The sequence below is a fragment of the Lathamus discolor genome, chromosome 6 (assembly GCF_037157495.1).
Source record: "Lathamus discolor isolate bLatDis1 chromosome 6, bLatDis1.hap1, whole genome shotgun sequence".
NCBI lineage: Eukaryota > Metazoa > Chordata > Aves > Psittaciformes > Psittacidae > Lathamus > Lathamus discolor.
In genome coordinates, this window is record NC_088889.1 from 11,585,045 (window position 1) to 11,593,211 (window position 8,167).

At 46.6% G+C, this 8,167-nt stretch overlaps 1 long non-coding RNA gene across 2 annotated transcripts; it reads left to right on the forward strand.

Moving 5' to 3' along the window:
* The first annotated feature begins 268 nt into the window (after positions 1–268).
* LOC136017310 (uncharacterized) lies at positions 269–2,305 on the forward strand. Of its 2 annotated transcripts, none has more exons than XR_010613892.1 (3): positions 269–493; positions 1,451–1,646; positions 2,202–2,305. It is a non-coding gene; the product is annotated as an uncharacterized LOC136017310 (long non-coding RNA). The 2 variants fall into 2 exon arrangements; XR_010613893.1 differs by having other exon boundaries at positions 2,213–2,305.
* Positions 2,306–8,167: the final 5,862 nt, after the last annotated feature.

The following is an 8,167-nucleotide window of genomic DNA, read 5'->3' on the forward strand; positions in this document are numbered from 1 at the left end:
GCTGATGCCTTGCAAGCAGAAGGGCTTGGGGAGCACATCCTGCTGCAGAATGAGCTTCACTCAGAACTGCTTTCAGACACACACAGGACTTCCAGCAGCCTGCAAGTGCACTCTCAGCTGTTAAGGAGAGACATGCAGAGGCCACACAGGTGAGCTAAACCAGCTAACCGCACATCTCCTGACTCAGCAATTACCAACCACGAAGGTGACTCTATAAAACTGGGTCCAGCTGCTTTTCCTCCTCTTAGTTCTTTAGGTCTTGCTTGGGTTTGAAAATCATAGTGAGGCTTGCTTAATCTAACATAATATGTTATGCTTGTATAGGAATTTATGAATACCTGCTTGCTCTTGGGCTATCTAGAAAGCTGCCTCCTGAGGCTGGAGAGGGCCTGGCACCTTTGAGGGATCAGGACATTCATGAGATAAATACTCTGGTGAATTACCTGGCTGCAAGCTCAGCACATACAAAAATAAATAATCCGAGCTCTGCAAGGTAAGGCTTCTCCTGTGTGTGAAGATGGGAAGTGTATGTGGGCTGGAAAGCAGGTCTTAATTCTCTGTGGTATCTACTGTCTGTGTGTGGAAGAGAGAGTGTCTACTAAAACTCACTTCTAGGTGAGTTAGTGCATCTAGTTCTGCATATGCAGAGAAGTGCTGCTTCTTTTACTCTGTAAGTGCAGTTCAGTTGCACTCATTGGCACAAGAAGGGGATTGTCAGGGGCTTGTCCTTTGGCAGTGCCAAGTTCCTGTCTTCAGCTCTACTATAGCATTCCATTATTTCTACTGCTTATACCTGAATTCTTAATCTTGGAAGACCCATTGGCTCTCCTTGCTTGAGGAAGCGCAGGTGTTATTCTCTTGGGCTAGTTGGTCCCCTGCTTGTTCTGTTCTGCACTGGTGGTCCTGGCGTCAGCACAGCAGCCCTGCACCCAGGACCACTTAGCACCTCCCTCAGCCACCTTTGGGTTGCTCTGGAGCAGCTGGTAGGGTCCTGTGAACTCTGGTAGGGTCTGTTGGGCAGGGAGATGTGGCCCACCCCCTGGCAGGGGCACAGGCAGTTACCTTGACAAACCTGCACAGGCTTTTCTGGTGGCTGTGCTGATGATTTCCATCTCTGTCAGGACTGTTGAGCCTGATAACTGGTGGTGGTGGTTATTGCTCAAAGCCTTCTCAAAGGAAACCATCTCTGCTGAAGTAAAGCTTTGCTGCTGAGCCAGGAAGCAGAGGTCTTGGAAAAAGCTCCAGCTCCTTTAAGGAGTGCTGTCTACCTCCTGCTGCTTTTGCAAGCCCTAGTGCTGAGAGGGCCCAGCTCTGCACAGGGACCATGGTGCTCAGTGCTGAAAGGCACGCGGTGAGGGATGGCTTCTGCCACAGCAAGTCACAGGCAGAACTAGGGATGCTGGAATGAGCTTCATCCTGCCTTCTCAACAGCATCATCCTGCCTTTACAGTGCTCTTGGTGCTCAGCTCAAAAGCTGCGCAGTTGTATACCAGGCTGGAAGGAAGTCCTCTGGTGCTCGGGACCAGCAGTATACCATGGGGGAAGCTTGAGGCCCAAACTGCCTGTGCAGTTGCCAGTTGCAGACCTGTGCATCACCCAGAAAGCAGAACTGCATCTCCCTGCTCCAAGTGGCAAGAGGTGTGAGGGTAAGGATCTAACACTGCCTCATTTCCCAGGTTCTGAGCCTGGTGAACCCAGCCCTTCCCCACTCACAGGCTGCAGTGCATCCCCCAGCTGTGTTGTAAACTGCATCTATCATCTGTGTGTGTAGGTTTTGCATACAAGGCTAGTAATAAGATGAGTGCTCCATCCCTGGCAGTGTTCAAGGCCAGGTTGGATGAAGCCTTGTGTGGGATGGTTTAGTGTGAGGTGTCCCTGTCCATGGCAGGGGGGTTGGAACTAGATGATCTTGAGGTCCTTTCCAACCCTAACTATTCTATGATTTTATGATTCTATGAATTCCTGCAGTAGGGAAAATACTCTCCCACTTACGTAAACAGGCACAATAGGCTCCAAACCTGAGGTTTAACTAGATCACCTCCTTCAGAAACCAGAGGTAAAAAAATCTCTTCTCAATTTGAAGACACCAAGTGCTGATCAAACGGTACTGGCCCTTTTCAGAGGATTTGTTTGATCCTTTCCTAAGTGGCTTAGTCTCCTTTACGCTGAATATACAAAATCTTTTCTTATATCCAATTAAGATTTCTTCCAGGTATGGGTAACACTTCACTGCATGTTCAAAGGATCTCCGTTCCCTGCTGCAGGAGAGCTCAGTGCACAGAGCAAACTGCCGCTTGAAGGCATGAGGAGGGTAGGAAGCACCTCACTTGTTTTTCTGGTCATTTTGTTGATTGAACAGAGCATTTCACAGAGGCACAGACACAAAAATAATTTGCTAGTCTGTGTTTTTCTGAGTAAGTACCTGGAAATCACAGTGTCTAGAGAAGCTGGGTCTGCTGGGTGATGCTGTGGGTGAACAGTGAGCAGCCTTGGGGCAGGACCTTCACCCTGCTCTTTGCTCGTGGTGCTTATGGAGGCACACTGGGGAGATCAGTGTGGTTTGTCTTCCAGCTGCCAGGTCCAAACAGGGTGTGCAGAGCCTAGCGAGTTGCCTCACAGGGCTGCATATGCTGTCTTGTGCCCTCACCCTTGCCTCTGTAGGGGTGACCACTACAGCATCCCCACAGGGCTATTGCACCCATGCAGGGCTGATCCAACATCCTTGTCAGCTGTGGATCACCTCTTGAGGGGGGAGATGGATGCACTAATGTGCTGAGTTGACACTTTTCAGAGAGATGTCTCACCCTGATGTCCGAGTGACAAAAAATGTGCCTGCGCTGTCTTTACTCTGCTGCTGCAGACCACACACAGTGGAAGCAGTGAGCTGAGTCTTCTCTTGCATCTTCAATTGTTTCCACTTGCATGGCTGATCAATTATATCTTACTAGTGCCTTTGAAGGCATTCTATTTGCACAGGTGTGATTGAAGATTAAGTTTAATATACAAAGTCGCAGCTCATGCTTCCCCTGTACCCAGGAAGAAACTTGGCTCAATTGTCAGAGCCTTGGAGAGGTTTGCAGAGTTGGCAGATAGAAATATAAACATCTTTTAACAGCTCTTTTAATCTAGCAGAAATAAAGCCTAGCAAAAGCCAGTCAGTGAAAGCTAAAACCTGACAAACTCAGACTAGACATAAAACACAGGTCTTGATGGCTGACTGAGATTAACCTGAACTGCAGCTCACCCTGGGGTACAGCTGGATCTCTGTCAATTGAAATCTTTACATCAGAATTGGATGTCTCTAAATAGCTGAGAGCTGGTGGGTGGGTGGGTTGGTTTGTAGAAGACAAAGTTCTGAGGCTGAGGGGACTTTGCTCCTTACCCGTCTGGGGATCCTTCTAGGAGCTCAGTGAGCAGTGACTGGTTTGGCAGAGTGGAAAAACCGGAGCCGGCTGTATTTTAGTGTGGTTCAGAGCTGTCATGACACGAATGCCGGTAGAGGAATATGTATCTTGACTTTTTATTGTTTCCCTCTTTCTTTGGGCTTAATGATTGTTACTGACCATCTCTTTGAAAGGTGGCTGAAATGCACAGTAGGATAAACTGGAGACTGGCAATCTTTCTTCTATGATACATCAGGCTGGCAGATTAACTACAGATGCAGGGTATTTGATAGCAAGTGAGAGATCCCAGAGCTGAATCCCCTGTGCTTCAGAAGATGGGGGACATCTCACATGAAGAGTGGTGATACAAGGCAGTTGGTCTTTCTTCCTAAGGAGACATCAGACCCCAGGAATTTCAACAGTCTTGCCATAATGAAGCTCCTGTTTCCCTCCTTGCAAACTTTTTCAGCCCTGCCATTAGTAGCTCACTTCATGGCTGCTCTTTCCCTTCCTCATGATTGCCTTTGATATGTCTGATAGTTTTGCACGTTACAAAACTGCATCTACTTTTTGTTATGCATGACCACAGTTTGTATTAAGTTTCTATTTATTAAAATTATTTCACAAAGTGCTATTGAACAAGGTTAGAATTTTGAGGTGATTAGCTAATATATATTTTTTCATGTCAATAGAAGCTGATGCATCACATAGTTTTCTATGTGATGTATTTAGATGGTGAGCAGTCAGTACTTGATACAATGTTTTCCTCAATGTAGGTGAAGAGTCTAGCCACTATCATGTATGCTGGTAATGGTGTCAATGAAAGGTAATCCCTAAGGTAACTGAAAATTGAATACTCCTAAATCTGAGATTGATATGGAGCTTTATATTGTTTAATATATCCTTAGGACTAAAATGTCAGGCTTGAAATTCTCGATGGGGTAAGTTCAAAGATCCTTAATCCTTCTAAAAGTGGGTTGCTTGGTGTTAGCCTGGTTAAGCGCTTGCAGATACACTAAATTCTATCATGGGGAAGTCTGTACTGCAAAGCTGGGTTTGCAGAGGGAATTTGCTACTAACTATTCCTAATAAAATTTTTCCTAATAAAATAAATAATCCTAATATTCCATCACATCCCTGACCTTCAGCAGGGACATAGTATCAGGAACATGATGCGGGTCACAGCAAGCTGCCAGCTCTTGCAGAGCAGAACCTCAGCATCAGCTGCGGACCAGGTAGCTGGCAATGTGTACTAAAATAAATCAATTTTAACACAGAGTGGCTGCTGAGAGTCCATTGCTCGGACCATTTCTTCCACTGTCTAGGCTCCTAGCTCTGCTGAGGCCAGAAATCTTAAAGTTAGGTCTTTAGTAAAGCTTCTGCCCTGACAAAAGAAGCAGCATGTGCTGCCTTTATCGGCAAGGGTGCCCTTGCTGTGGTTTAAGCCCAGCCAGCAATTGAGCACCACGCAGCTGCTTGCTAGTGAGCATCTCCAAGGTGGGATGGGGAAGAGAATAAGAAAAAAAGGTAAGAACTCATGGGTTGAGATAAGAACAGTTTAATAATTGAAATAGAATCATAGAACGGTTTGGGTTGGAAATAACCTTAAGATAATCTAGTTCCAACCCCTCTGCCATGAGAAGGGACCATCTTCCACTAGACCAGGAAAGTAACGTCCAGGAGGTGTAACTTTCCTGCTGTATTATGCTGATCCCAACAGTGAAATGGAACTTCCCTTGGAAGAAGTCCAAGCAGGACTTCAGTGAATATCCCTTCAGAACAACAGCCTTGCTGAAGGCTTGCACAAACCATCGCTGCCCTGACACTGTTGTGTGTTTTCTCCTCCTGTTTCAGTCTGACAGTCCCTTAGGGCACCTCTGCAGGCAGGTCCAGACAGTAGAGCCCAGGACTGCCCCAAAATACCTCACCAAGCGGTGGGAGCAAGCTGAATACAAATGCTAGCCTGCAGTACTGAAATGTCCTTTGGGCTTTGATTTTTCCCAGTCTTCAGTGTTTCTTTGTATAGGGGCGCTGTAGAGATAAGTACACTGAAATCCTCACTGTGCTCTCTGAAGAGCTGACTGCTGGGCTGGTGGCTGGGCATCACAGCTGGTCAGGCAGCACCGTTCTTGCCACTGCCAAAGGGCTTCTACTCTGCCAGACATCATGCCTTGCAAGCAAGGAGCTGTCTCTGTCTTTCACTGTGTTGCAGAAGAAAGAAAACAAGGTTTGTAAAACTAAGGACTGACCCTTTTTCCAGATGCAGCTTTTGCTTTTAGAGCTGTTGGACCAACACTGCAGTCCCCAAAAGTATCAATGGGGACTGCTCAAGTTTTGACTAACAAACATCTTGTGGAGATGAATTCACATATTTCAAGACTGCTGTTGCTGCAATTGCTCTCAGATATTACCTTCTCAGTGGTGTAGAGGTTAAGTGTACATTAACAGCTGCTTTGCTTTTGCACTCGCTTCAGAGCCTCAACTCTGTAGGAGTTTTTAGAAGAACTGACTTTTCTGCAGTGAAATTACAGAAGTGGCAGACCTCTTATCAGACTCGCTTTTAAGACTTATTCTTTCTACTTGTAAAATAATCCCAGTAAAGCTTCACTTACTGTCTTAAACAGTTGCAAAAAGCCCTCCTGCTTCCCTGTGGATTGTGCATTGTCAGCCTGATAGATGTGTGTTCATAATCAATATTAGATCCTGTCGTGTTCCTGATTGGATCTGAAGATGTCCTTGGTTTGCTCTTCACAACATGAAGTCAGTGGCAGTTGTGTGTCATGACAGCAGTCACAGTCAGAGCTCACAGGTGCTGAGGACTGCTGAGCCTCACAGAGAGCTTACATTTATTGCTGGTGTTTTATTTGTGGTATGTTATGATTTAGTTGCATTTATTTGCTTCTTCCCTTAGAGGATATCCATGATGAAGCAGCAATTTCTCATTGCTTTGGGGAATTCATATCTGCTTTACTTTGGTTTTCAACTGTTTATTTTGTACCTCTGAGAAGTCTCCATCTGACACACTAGGACAGCTTTCTTCAGAAAGGTTGTGTTGATGGTATTTGAATGTCCTTAATTGTGTCTTTAAACTTTTTGGCTTATTTTCCTCTCTAATCCACTAAATATGGCATTGGTACACAAGCTCTGTCTGGCTTTGGGACTTGATGAATTTCAACCACCTCAGCTAAGGCTGTGCAAAACCAACACCTCCATTTTCTTGCCACTGGTATCATTAGTGAATTGCACTACCTCATCTCCCCATTTAACCTAAGCCCTGCAGAGGTCTTTAGGGAGGCAGCTTTCCCCAGGCAGCCAGGCATTCCCAGGCTTTTCCTCCTCTTTGCACATGGCTCTCGATCAGAGTCGACAAGCTTCAATCCTGGTTTTGTTACCCCTGAGGTCTGCTTTCAGACCTGTCTCTCCCTCCAACTCAAGGGCTCTCAGCTTTAACCCTCTGCCTTGTCTGGATTTTCCTTGGGCACTGTTGTTCACAGAGACTTGGGAGCAGGGTGTATGACTTGCAAGTGTGTGAGAACTGCATTTATTGGGCAATAAAGAAGAGAGATGGCTGGTGCTGAGGTGGCCAGGGCTGTTAGCATTGAAGGGCAGAGAGCGGTGACTGCTGATGGCTGTGATTCATGTCCCTAGTGGGCTGGGGGCCAAGCAGGCACCCTCAGCTGGGCTCTGCTGCCTGCATGGCTGGGCATTGCTACCTTCACTGCTGGACTCATGCTGCAGAGCGGACCCGCCACAGTGGTGTGTCTTTTCATACTGGTGTCCCTTGTTTGACACTATTCATGACTTGGGAATTTCACTTCTGTCTTTGTTTTTGCTTTTACCTTCACAACATAAGTTAACACACTCTCCTGTGGACAGCCCAATGGAATTTTTGAAGTGAAGGTCAGCCAGATTAACACAGTGTACCTTCAGAAATGGGAGGGGGAGCTGCGGTGCTCCCAAGCATGCAGAAAAATGCATATGTGCATTGTGGTCTGTGCTACTGCTGGGTCCTGGTGTAGGTCTGCAAAACAGAGCAGGACTAGATGTGCAAGTGGCTGTCTCAGTAGGGTTTGCTTTCTGCCATGCAGAACAAGAAGATTCCTCAGTGGTCTCCCTAGCTGTTGAAAGGGGTATGGCCTATTCTACCTTTTCCTGCTGAGATGCTTAGATTGTGAGAAAGTATTTTGCCTATCAAATAATTTTTAGCAGCCATATGGCCTCCTTCTCTTGCAGTCCCCTTGATGAAAACTGCTTACAGCACAAAGCCCATGGTGTTGTGTGGAGAACATCACGGCAACAGCCTGGCCCAGCAGTTAAGTATGTGTTTAGCGGAGAAGTGTTGCCTGCCACAAAAGTCAGAGCTATGAGCACTGCAAGACTGATGGAGCACCTAAAAGGCATTGTGATGCCAAAATATGGACAAGTATGGGGCTTACCTGTTATCAGGCCAGTATTTTCTGTCTTTTATCACAGGGAGCATAAAGGGTTTATCTGTCTTAGACTGGCAGTTACCCTCCTCCTCTGGAGGCAGGAGATGGCTTTTGTGGTGTGTGGGTAGCAGGTGGGAACCAAGCAGGATGGCCATCAGCTGCACTAGAAGACCCTGGTCCTGCCTGGAAGGTGGGAGCACCCAGTGCCATGGGGTCCCTCGCTGGTCCTCCTGGCAGTGACTGTGCTGAGGTGCCCTTTGCTCCTGTGTCTGTTCAACACTGGGCTGAGACCTGCTCTTTCTCTGTTATCCTTTGCTGCAGTTTTGAAAGCAATTAACACTTCTTTTGAGAGCA